The sequence below is a fragment of the Typha angustifolia genome, chromosome 2, assembly GCF_048772165.1.
Source record: "Typha angustifolia cultivar Huaian chromosome 2, ASM4877216v1, whole genome shotgun sequence".
NCBI classification, from domain to species: domain Eukaryota; kingdom Viridiplantae; phylum Streptophyta; class Magnoliopsida; order Poales; family Typhaceae; genus Typha; species Typha angustifolia.
Window position 1 is genome coordinate 1826155 of NC_133240.1, and position 13590 is coordinate 1839744.

Here is a 13590-nt window from a genome sequence, read left to right on the forward strand (position 1 = left end):
CAAATATATCATCACTTTTTTACAAGTCATAATTCTTTGATAAGGAGCACAAATACTATAGTAGCAATCATAATATTATTCCAATATTTCAATGGCTATGTTCTTCAAAATTCCACCTAAACTGTGATTTTTAGGTTAATAGATTTTGAATTTTTTATTTTTATAGACATTATTTGATGTAAACATTTGCATAATCTTATCTTTATATCTCATGATGCTGTCCAATGCTAGAAAATGAGTGACAATCTAGTGAGGTTAGATCTTAGTATCTCTCTATTATCATTCATCTGTTTATGTAAATTAAGAACTCAACCACGATTATATATAAAATTTGTTCACCTCTGATCTTCATATATAGCAATGTTAATTTTAGGATCTTTAGTAACATCCTTTAACATGAGATCAAAATAATGTGCAAGCACATGACGTCTAATATAAATATTATATTTTTATTATAAGTAATTATTAAATAGCCTTATAATTTGATTTATTATCGATAACCACTTAGGCAACTATTTTGTCACCTATTTCTTCTACTACCGCATCTATCAAATAAAAAATATAATTTGCACTTTTGAAATAAGCAATAGTATCCATAGACTTTAAAAATATTACCCCTATGTTGAGTATACTAAAAAATAATTATATTTCTTTTATTCTGTGTAGTTCACTCATCACATATTAGTATACAATTATTTTTGTTCTAATATTTTTTAAATGTAAGCATGAAACTTATCTATTTCTGACTCAAAATATTTAGTAGTAACACTTTTTGAATTAGGAGGCGAAATATCATGTCTTGTTGATTTTATATATTCACCATAGTGTAATAATAAAGATTATCAACTATATTAAAAGGAATATAATTATAAAAAAAAAATTTAGAGATATCCCTACTAGTATGCTTCTTGGTATGTTTTGTCCTTTTAAGATATGCCTAGATAATAGTCTGTGCGCAACCTTTTTTTTTCTTATGAGATATGTATTCATTAGTCCAATATTTTTCGACTATGCTATAAAGCTCGTAAAACTAGAAGTTCTAGAATTACTTTCTCATATTCTCTTTCTCCTTAAATGTGAACTTATCTAGTTCTTTGAAAGTGACCATCACTGCTTCTCATCTCTTTCTTCTCTCTTTGCATATTTTTGTTTTCTTTTTTTGTCTTTCTCATCTGTCTCTTTTCATCATCTTTTCCATTATGCTTACTTATATCATCATCAATATTTTTATGATAATGTAATAAATTCTTGACGATCATTAACTATTTTCGTTGTGTAAATTGGTTAACCTTTTTTTTTTTTGCCTATTAGATAGGTCAATAGACTATTATATTTTTTATTTTTTAGCCAAATATTTTTTCAGACTGTTAGGTTTTTAGTGTCGGCAATTATATACAAAATATTCTAAGTGTTTTTATACATGTACATGAGCATTTATACAAGTCTAGAAAGTATTTGGATTGAAAAATTGCACGATCAAAAGAGAAGTTTTCGCGTTCACACCATGTTTGAACGCCGTGTTCGAACGCACTCGGGCCCTGTTCGAACGCACCTGCATATTTTGCGATTTTTGGACTTTCGTGATTATGGATATGATTTGGATTTGGCTCTATCTTGACTACATATAAAAGCATCGTGAAGCTCTAACTCTAGGGTGGTTGGTGAAGGCAATTGAAGGAGAATTCTTGAGGCTATATCGTTTCTTCAACCAACAAGGTCCTACTCTTCTATAAGGCTTAAACTTGCATCTTAAGGGTTATCTAGACAAAAGATCAATCTTGAGGGCTACTTAGGTTGGATATTAATCACGAGAAACAGTGAATCGTGGGTTCTAGTGAGCAAGACTGAGAGGAACAGAGTCACGAGGATCGACGGGTTATTTTGTGAGTCAGCCTTGTAACTACCATTATTCTAGTGATTGGTTTTGATCCGAGTTTGGATCCGTGATTTTTTTTTCTTGTTTGAGTTTTTCCACGTTAAAATCTTGGCGTTCATCTTTGCTTTTGTTTTGTTAATATTTCTTTCGTTTTTTATATAAGCAAATGAGTGATATCATTGCTTAGGGTTTAGATACATACGTATGTCTAAGTATTTTTTCACAGATGGTTGATACAATTACTCATTTATTTTCCACACCAATTATATTTAACATGCTTTTTATCTTTACTAATAATGATACAATTACAATATTACCGGTCAATGTTGCTATCTTCTGACTTCTCTCTTGTAACCATTTCAATTTTAATGTAAATACTTAAACAGAGATCAAATTAAAAATATAATTCAGAAAATTAAAAGATAAAATAATTTATCTCTCTCTAATTTGTTCTTTAGTGATATTTAGTGAAGAGAAGAGAGTGAAAGAAGTGAAGAATCGAAAAGAAAAAAGGTTAAAAAAAAGATTCTGCTTTGGAATCTCTTCACCAACCTACAGACTTCCGGAGGAAGGAGAAGTGGAAGATGATGCCATCTAATCAACCCTCTCTAACCAGTCACCCATAATATCATATAGATCATTTTCTTCTTTGGTAAATGTACCAAAGGCCATAGACATTAGTCAAATATTCTTCGATAGTTAGAAAATTACGAAACCAAGTGGGTTAGATCTGTAACTTCCTGATCTACAACTTTCGTATTTATAGCCTTTGCGGATTCGAACTGCCACTAGGACGAAAACACGAAATGACATAGGTGATGGTAGTGGTGACGGGTGAAGTGGATGTTAGAGTTATGGATGGGTATGGAGAATAGAGTGGACTGTGGATGTGATTAAGGGATGTAGACGAAGGGAACGAAGTGGTCGAGATCTCAAAGAAGAGGGGTGGCACGACAGTCGAGGAAGATTAGACATTAGGAGAAACTTTGCCAACGGTAGAGGTGAAAGGATGGTGAAGAGGAAGGAGGGAGAAGTCTAGAGAGAAGATAGGAGGCAAGAAATCAATAATCCAATTGCATATTGAAGTTGGCTACTATCTACATATTTATAGAGGCTAGCCAACAAGTTCTAAAATAATATGAAACCTTAATTCTAGAGAATTCCTATCTATCTCGTTCGAATGCACTCGATCGCGTTCGAATGCACCCAAAAAGCTCCATCTCTGTCTATGCAAATGCGGTGCAAGCGTTCGACCTCGCCTGACCACGTTCGGACGCACAATATGCTTTATCTGTATTTGCGAACTTGATGCAAGCGTTCACAAGGGCGTTCAAACGTGATCCCTCCTACGTTCGAACGCGACCTATAAAAATTTTATTTTAATAAAAATAAATAACTAATACAATAAGAAAAGATCCTAGCTAAGTGTATCACATTCATTTCTTATGGTATTTCTAAAAATCCTTTCATAATAAGGATTTAATATCTTTATCAACACATTAAACCAAATATGTCCAACCATTTTGAAAGGATATTCATGAACAAATATCATCTGTGCTATTACTTCCTTTATTTTGCATGATCAAAGAACGATGAAGTTGAACTAAAAACCTCTACATCCATAGTTTCATGTGAAGAGAAATTGAGTATTGCTTGCTTTTCTTTCCTTTGTTTTTCATATAAAGGCAATTATTCATGGGTCTTTTTAAGGTGGAATTGCATCTAGTCTTTCTCTTAGAATATAATCTTTAACAGTACTTACAGTAATACTTTCCTACCTTTTATTTCTTTTCTAATACCTCGACTTCATCAGAACATATCAGACAGTGGAAACCATTTTTCTTCCTTTTCCGACTTCATTTTCTAGTTGCACTTATTTTTTTCCACATTTTCAATATTCAAATTTTTTTCAAGTTCAATTGGAGAGGCCACAGATTTTTCAGATGAATAAAGAATACTAGACATCTAAAGAAAATAATGAAATTTTTAATAAAATAAATATGAAGAAAATATGCTAGTAGTTGTTTAATCATTGTCTTATTGAATGAAAAGCAGTAGCATCAAATACCTAATCCATGAATACTGTAGATGTGGAGATCAAAAGAAATAAGGAAAAGTACTAATCGGACCTTAAGGTTTTGCAACTTCAATATCTGAAAATTGCAATCCTGCGGTTTAGTTTTTATAATCGAAAACCTAATAGTTTACCTTACAGTTTGCAACTTTGTAGGATAGAAAACCCCTTCCATTAATTATGGTAGTAAAGATATACCTTACAGTTTGCAACTTTTTACTGCATAATTTGAAGCTATATAAAGTATTTTCTATGGCAAAATAAGACTATATGCATTAACAACAAAATGTAAGAGACCATATTATAATAAGAAACCACAATGACTAAATTCTACATTGCAAACCACAAGGATCTCTTGAGAACCATAAAGCATACATGCGAAACAAGAAAGGGCAATATTCATGAGCACACTAGCTAAGATAGGAATAGAGATCAAATAGAACAAAATCTAGGTCTTTAAACAAAAGAAGTAAAGGCTAGGATGTGTAAGCAAACTATATAGTATTTTCTCCTATCAAGATCAACCTAATTAAATTGGTAGTGTGAATTGCAGCTAAGAGATGAGACTTATTGTTGGACATATCCTCTTTGTAAAACCTATTATCACAAAGTAGAGAGGAATGAGGATCCATCATTTTTCCATTCAGATGGAAATATTTTACAGACTAACCAATGCCCACATGTCTGGAACACATTATAGTATTGTGACATATTAGTAAATTAAATTGAGCCGATGCAGTATCATATGGAAAAATAGTGTTTATATCTAATTCTAAATGATAGACATTAAGATGTCAATTAATGATGAACTCATTATGCAAGACTATTCACCTGCCCTAGAAGTACTTCATTCAGAGATCAAAACACTCCATGAACCTAATATAAAAAACACTATCAATAAATCACATAAAAAATTTTAGGTGCAGATGAGATGGAATCAGCAATGTAGATAGAGAATGAGTAGGTAAAGATGTTCTGATTGCTAAAAAAATTATTAATTGACTTTGACTCCTTGAGAGGTGGAGGATGAGATCGATTCGACAAAGAAGATAGAGTGACTTGCTGTCGGTGGTGAAGAAGGAGATGATCACCGACTCGCCGTCGATGTCCTCAGTGGTGAAGATGGGTTTCGGTGGTCCAATGGAGAATACTAGTCTTTTGGCCGTCAACACTTCGACGGTGAATATAGAGATGATCGTCGTCGGTGCCTCGATGGTGAAGAAGGCGATGGTCACTTTTGGTGACTAGAGAAGATGGTGGAGAAGAGGGTTTCGGTGGAGGGTTTACTTAGGCCTTTCAACTTTGGGCTTTGCGTAGTGCGGTGGTGCCAATCAGGATGGAAATAGATTTGGGGAGAAAACTATATATATATATATATATATAACTGAGCCTGATCAAGCCAAGCCTAAAAGAGCCAGTGTTGGCTCGGCTTGGCTCATTTAGAGCTTGAGCCAAGCCCACATGCATCACAAGCCCACGAGCTTATTGACAAAGCTAAGTGCAGAGAAGCCTGTCACAGTAAATGTGGGAAAATTTAGAATTATAATATCTAACTGATAATGCAGAGAAGTCTATAGTTGAAAGACCATACTATTTACTATTTAACAAATAGTTAAGGGTATTTTTGTTTGTGGGTTTAAAACATCACTATAGATGGAATCAGCAATGTAGATAGAGAATGAGTAGGTGAAGATGTTCTGATTGCTAAAAAAATTATGAATTGACCTTGACTCCTTGAGAGGTGGAGGATGAGATTGATTCAACAAAGAAGATAGAGAGTGACTCGCTGTCAGTGGTGAAGAAGGAGATGATCACTGACTCGCCGTCGATGTCCTCAGTGGTGAAGATGGGTTTCGGTGGTCCAATGGAGAATACTAGTCTTTTGGCCGTCGACGCTTTGACGACGAATATAGAGATGATCGTCGTCGGTGCCTCGATGGTGAAGCAGGCGATGGTCACTTTTGGTGACTAGAGAAGATGGTGGAGAATAGGGTTTCGGTGGAGGGTTTACTTAGGCCTTTCAACTTTGGGCTTTGGGTAGTGCGGTGGTGCCGATTAGGATGGAAATAGATTTGGGGAGAAAGCTATATATATATATATATATAACTGAGCTTAATTAAGCCAAGCCTAAAAGAGCCAGTGTTGGCTCAGCTTGGCTCATTTAGAGCTTGAGCCAAGCCCACATGCATCACGAGCCCACGAGCTTATTGACAAAGCTAAGTGCAGAGAAGCCTGTCACAGTAAATGTGGGAAAATTTAGAATTATAATATCTAACTGATAATATAGAGAAGTCTATAGTTGAAAGGCCATACTATTTACTATTTAACAAATAGTTAAGAGTATTTTTGTTTGTGGGTTTAAAACATCACCAATTTCTAATATAATTACCTTGTTTTAATATCAATTTTACATCACATCGAATATAATTATTACACTTTTATTAGTATTGAACTAAATATTATGATAACTTATACTAGTGTTAGCCCTCTTTTTCTAGTGTATAAAACTAGAATACTATGCTTATTCCATTTTTCTTCTATAATCGAACGGAGGTTAGATTCTTTTTATTCCACTTGTTCGAACGACCACTACATTCATCGAACAAGTGAAATAGGAAATTAGTGAACCACCAAGATTGGATCCTTCTCCATTCCTGTTGCATTGTTGACTTTCTTGAAAGTGATATTTATGATAGTTTGGCTCTTAATCCTACTAAAAAAATATTAGATTAGATTAGATAGATATATAGATAGATAGAAAGACAGACAGATAGATTGATAGATAGCTTACTGCTTTGACAAAATGTCTTCTCCATTTGATGATCTATGAGATGTGATGTGATATCCCTCTATACTTAATTTTTCACAGTTTCTAAAGCTCAAAAATGACTTCCCTCTATACTGAGCTAGTTAAAACTAAGTTGCTTTCTGGTCTATATGAACGCAGGAATATTTCACTTTCAATCTAATTTCTTTCTTCCAATATACATCAAGAATTTTGTGGCTCTGAATAGATACTTCCCCCCCAAAATGTTTTGCACAGTTCATAAACTATTTAGGATGATTGGAACATTCATTTGACATTATTAATGGAGGAAAGTGAGGGTAAGGAAGAAATATTGAATTTTGGGTATCCATGGAGGGAGAAGAGGAAAGGTCTCTGCTGATCAAGGTAGAAGTATTCTCTTCCTCTATCCCAAAACCTAAATCCTCAGAGTAAGAAAGAAAGAATTACCTTTGGATTAACTTTATTTATTTATTTATTTATTTGGATAGCAAATTAACGTTGAAGCTGCAAGCATTCAATTTTAGATATATTCATCATAGGAAAAGCAACATAATTAATTTTAGATATATTTATCATAGGAAAGAAAGAATTACCTATGAAACTCGACACATTTGAATCTACCAATCAATATTAAGTCATAATCAAAATGAATACATCAGTGACTCCTTCAAGTAGCAACGAAAGATGGCATTAATTTTGACACTTGTTTTTCTCAGAGTGAGCTGCCAAGGAATTACAAGGATGAAGCATCATCTGGAGCATTTCAAGAACCCCAGTTGCGGCGTAAACCTACTGACTGGAGAGCACCAGCAATCATTTTAGGTGAACTTTCATCTACACGATAATTAAGATTTTCCTTGGTGCAACAAACTCAATTGCTTTGTTTCTTTTATCATAACATTGCTTTGATTCTTGCAGGTTTTGAATGCTTAAACAGCACAGCATATAATGGCGTCAGAGCGAACTTAGTCTTATTTCTACGCACTGTCCTTAATGGCAGTAATGCTTCAAATGCAGCAAATGCTGCTACTTGGCATGGAACGAGCTATTTTACACCAGTTATTGGAGCTACCATAGCAGACACATACTGGGGCAATTACAAGACCATTTGGATCTCCCTCATAATGTACCTAATTGTATGTCAAATTCAGTTCCTGCATCTCAGCTAATTCAGTCATTCTTGAAGCAGTTTTATACCAATTTTTGTTTTCTGATATACTCTCAGGGTATGATACTAATAACTCTTACAGCTCTGACTCTGACTTCAACTTTTTCCCTATCTGAGGTGAACTCATTGCAGACATCAAGTGGAAGTAAGAAAACTCTCTTCTTTTTCGGATTGTATCTTGTTTCATTTGGCAGCGGAGGAGTGAGGTCGGCGGTGCTTCCTTTCGGCGCAGAGCAGTTCAATGATGAGAACCCTATAGATAGAGAAAGGAAGAGATCTTATTTCAGTTATTTCTATATCTGTTTCATCTTCGGAGGGATTGCTTCTGGCACTTTCATAGTCTGGATCCAAGAAAATATAGATTGGGCACTTGGATATGGTATATCAACTCTATGCATAATACTAGCATTGGGAGGCTTCCTACTTGGAACACCAACTTACCATTTGCGAACTTCGAATGGTAGTCCATTGAAGAGTATTTGCCAGGTTTTGGTTGCATCTTTCCGGAAGATAAGCGTGCAATTTCTAACAAATAGCAATCTCCTTTATGAGGGCAGTTCTAGCTCTGCACATAATATTGCTCAACCAAAACTAGCACATACTGATGAATTCAGGTAATTCTCATGCTAACGTACTCTATAATATATACTTCCTGAATGAAGGTTAAATGCATAGAGTTAAGTTCCTCATTATACTCTCAGGTTCTTGGACAAAGCAGCTACTATTCATGATTCAGATCATTTAGAGGACAATGATCTCAAGAGTTCATGGAAGATATGCACAGTAACACAAGTGGAAGAGTTGAAGATACTTCTACGGTTTGTTCCAATTTGGACGACTAGTATCATCTATACATCTACGTATTCTCAAATGAATACTACTTTCATCCAGCAAGGGAGTGCAATGGACACCAGAATCGGGTTGTTCGCCATTCCACCGGCATCTTTGACCTCTTTTGAAGTGATTAGTGTTATGGCTTCTATTGTTCTCTATAACAAAGTACTAGTGCCAACAATTAGGTGCCGGTTTTCGAAAGATCTCTCGCAGTTGCAGAGGATGGGAATTGGATATTTTCTGGCAATCATCGCAATGGCAACTGCTGCATTTGTCGAATGGAGGAGATTAGAGAGTGCTATGAAGGACGAACTTATAAGCATCGCATGGCAGCTTCCTCAATATGTAATTTTTGCAGTCACTGAGGTCTTCATCCCCATCACTCTGATGGAGTTTTTCTATGGCCAGGCTCCTGAATCAATGAAGAGCATTTGCACTGCTTTGGCATTGCTCACAGTCTCTCTAGGCCAATACTTGAGCTCCCTCATCGTAACACTCATTTCAGTTATGACGGCGACAGAAGGGAAGCCTGGATGGATACCAGATGATTTGAACAAAGGCCACCTTGATTACTTCTTCTGGAGCTTGACTGGGCTGTGTACAGTGAATTTTGTCACATATTCTTGCTTTTGCAAAGAACTACACACTAAAGAAAGTCATTTTGGAGAGCTAAAGTTTCAGATGAGGAATGGATCTCGCCACATAATTGATGATATAATTATCTTCACAAACTGTTATGCAGTAGATTCAATCAATATAAGCATAATGACAACTATGAACTTGCTATTTCTTTTGGTAAATGGAAGCGTTTGGTATGACGATCGAAATAATAAGCACTATGTCTTACCAGCTCTGATTTTATTCATGTAAGTCCGTCTCTTTATTGTTCTTTTTCAAAGAAAAATGATTTTATGGGCAATTTAACCCCAAAAACCAATGGGTTTTCCTTTTTCATGTTCCTACCCATTTCACTTCACCTATTCTAATAAAACAAGCGTAATACCTTTGATGTTTTCTTTTTATCATTCAAGAGCAAATAATGTGCTAGACAACTTGCCCAATCCTCCCATTAATTGAGTAATTGGCACTAAGCTATTGCACTGTTTGTCCATACCTCTGACCCAAACAGTATAAAGCCATTCTTCTAAACTATTGCACTGCTAAATTAGTGCTCTAAGCTAATGCACCATCAAAACCAAGCCTGCAACAAATGAGAGCAGCTATAAACACTACGCATGCCTCATTTGTTGATAACCCTTCCATATTTACAGATTAATTTATACATAGTATACAAACACCACTCTCTAGAAGTGTGCTTCAATATGGTCAACCAGCATAATTATAAGTTATGCACGTTCTCCTATGTCAAGTAAGGGGGCGTGATAACTTCTATATTAGACCTTTAAAGCTTATATACCAACAAAAAAATAGAGAATATTAGACCTATATTTTTATAGAATCTTCTAATATGATAAACATAAAATTTAGATAATTAAGCTTTCTATAGAATCAAGAATCCCCTCAATGGAGATTGTATAAGAAATCTATGATCAAATTATACCGCAATATTTTAGATAAGTTGTTGGAGACGATCCTACTATTAGTGCATCTCTCTCAATTTTCGACATCTATGGTAAACCAATATGGATACATAATGAATTCAAAAATTATAAATTGCTAAATCATCTTTCTATTGGTTTAAGAATCAGTTAATTATTCATTATGTAATAGGTATGCAATTTTATTATTAGATAGAGATTCCTTCTCGATAGGTGATGCATGGTGTGATCATATAATGTTATGTTTTTGTCGCTTTGTATGAGCATGAATTAAATGATTTGATGATTTGATGGATCTATGTGAGAATACGATGTTATATTAGTTTGAAACTCTAGGAGAGTAGGTGATGGGATGAATATATATTTTCTATTATTAATATTTGAAAGCTATAGTTATTAATATGATGGATATGTTGTACAAGTGCATTACTTTGAACATGTTTTATATATATGCAAGTATATATCACGTCGCATCATTCATTATGTTACATTTAGATTGTAGAGATACATACTTGCTAGATTTCATACTCACTATCTTTTGATAAAATATTTTTAGATTAGTAAGTGACTTCAAGTTTATTAATGAGCCATTGAGGATCATTTATATTTCATTATTTATTTATTCATGAAAATTGAATTAGATGGACTATAGCTACCATGCGGATATTTATTGTGACTTACGGTGTTTTGGGTACTTTCTTTTTTCTTAAGTTACATATATAAAATTTAGCTTTTATCTAATATATTATATAAAAATATTAATCAACAGGTCATATAGGAACCATGTTGATTTTACTCATATAAAGGGTGTATATATTCAGTGATGGGTGTTTCAGCTAAGTTTAAAATATATAAGAGTAAGTTAAATTTAGTAAAATGCAAGGGTTAAATCATAATTTACCTATGCAGGGGCGGGCCTCATGAAGCTTTTCACACTCACTCCATGCATTTTAACCAGCTCACTAACGTCGCCAACAAAGACAAGGAATTTGTATATATATATATATATATATATAGGTGAAAACTTAAATTTTTATTTATTATTTTTGATAGCAGGTAAAAGTATTTCTCTCTTCCCACGTAAGAGGAAGAACAATCAAGGACACTGATATGACAGTTCTAATTATAATGTATTATAATTTTTTAAATACTATAAAGAAAATGTATCAATGAGAAAGAAAAAGAACAGAAGGGAGAAAAACAATTGAAAATTATTTTCTCTCTTCTTGTTTTGATATACAAAAAAGAATAGAAAAATGAGAGAAAATTTAGTTTTCTCTTTCTTTCTCTCTATTTATCCTCCATTCTCTCTTATATTTTTAATCTAAATGAGAGAGAATATTTCTCTCATCTTAGGCATGAAAGTTCTAACATTTTAGATTGAGATTGCCACATTAATTACTCTCTTACGTGGGGAGGAGAGAAATCTAAATTAATAATTAATTTGAACTCACTATTAATTAAAAATATTTTGTATTAAAGAGTTATTAAATGTACAAAGATTTATCCACAATACTTTACAAATGTACAAAAGACATTTATTCAAAGTGGCTTGCAATTTTAGGTTGAGTTTTTTTTTTAACAAATTAGACATCTTTTAAACTTTATTTACTAAAATAGATTATATCCCAAACATAATACTAAAAGAGGTCTATTTCACCGTAACCCTAGATAAAATGATACATTGTTAAGCATTTTACTCGGCCAAAAATAAATTATTGATCATATCACTATTTATTTCAAATAAAATACTAATATGACTAGTGTAAGGAAAGACACCGAAAAAGTTCATGTTTTACTAGGAAAAGAAGATACACATAAAATGTTAAATATTTAAGCGTCTTATTGTTAAAAACACTAAACTATTTGACCCCTTATTAAAACTCTGTAAAAAAAATTAGCTCCTCTTAATTTTACTATTAAATTTTTTTTTGAAAAATTTACATATAACACCTTGATTTTTAACGAAATTACGATTTATACATATTTTCATTATTTTTAAATCGAGCCTTATGATTTAGCGAGTGTGCATAAAACCTCCTATATTAGATTTGAATAAACACCATGAGAATATTTTATTAAGTAAAAATATTTTATTTCTAAAATAACCAAAATGCTCTTATTTCTAAAATGCATTTAGTATGACTTAATTGAGGATATTTTCATATTTCTTTTAGTATAGTTAACTTAACTCAGAGGAATTATTAAGTTTAATTAAAAGATCTAACGGCAGGGTTTTCTCTGCACATATTTACTAAATTATAAAAATATAGGGTATAAATCATAATTTTACAAAAAGACTCAACTATTCAGCATTTTATAAAATAAAATTTTTGGCATTTTTATCCAAAGTTATATAGTGACATAGGCCCATGTTAGTATTAAGTTTAATTAGCAGTCTACTTACACAAATAAAATAAAAAATAAACTCATCTTAGTTTCCCCAATGTACCAATTTACCAATTCAGCTCCTTCCACAACACAAAAATTAAAAATAATTTACCTCTCTTTCCCTAGCTTAAATTGTGATTTCTCCACAAAAGGGAAAATAACCCATGCCTATTTTAGTCCCACATTGGCTGGCAAGAAGGATGGAGAAGAGGCGTGAGGTTATAAAAGGGAGGAGAGGGTTAACATTTTTCCATACTTACCTGGACGGGGTCTATGGGCGATCAGGAAGTCTCATGGCCTAGGCCAGCGGCCTCCATTGCACATGGGAGGAGCGCTGGCTTACCATCTCCCCAAGTGGGAGAGTGGACGTCATAATTTGTGGCAGAGGGGGTACGCGCACGCGCGGCCCCTACCAATCCCAATTCAAATGTTGTTTCATATCTTCTGCTTAAAAGATAACAGAAAAGAAGTCGTGGCTTTATTTGCTGATTTTTATCATGCATATCTATATTTCTCTCTTTTTGTCTAAAAGTTATTCTGAGTTAATTTTAAACTAGTTGTTGAAATAGAGAATTTTCTATTAATTTTAAAAGCAAATAAGAAATATTTTAGGTTAAATATATTTTATTCTCTTATACTTATTTCTAAAGTTACTTTACCCTATATTCTTCTATTTATGTCTAATCCCACCCCGCATGTAACATCCAGCAAAAAACATTCAAGCTGCTTTCCTCCCCCCTTTTTTTCATTCTTTCTTTCCTCCCCTTCCCCTGCAACCCATTTCCCTCCTTTTTCTTCTCACCATGTCGAAGAGTTGTCGGGGCTCCGACCTTGTTGACCAATTCATAGGGGCCTCTTAAGTCAGTTAGTGCTTAGTGGCTTGATATTAGCTTTTTCCCC

The 13590-nt window shown here is 33.6% G+C and overlaps 1 non-coding gene and 1 pseudogene across 1 annotated transcript; both read left to right on the top strand.

The window, feature by feature from the left end:
• The first annotated feature begins 6992 nt into the window (after positions 1-6992).
• On the top strand, positions 6993-9540 carry LOC140772833 (protein NRT1/ PTR FAMILY 8.5-like; annotated as a pseudogene).
• A 3402-nt stretch (positions 9541-12942) lies between these two features.
• On the top strand, positions 12943-13102 carry LOC140777810 (U1 spliceosomal RNA). The gene has a single exon (XR_012107100.1). It is a non-coding gene; the product is annotated as a U1 spliceosomal RNA (small nuclear RNA).
• Positions 13103-13590: the final 488 nt, after the last annotated feature.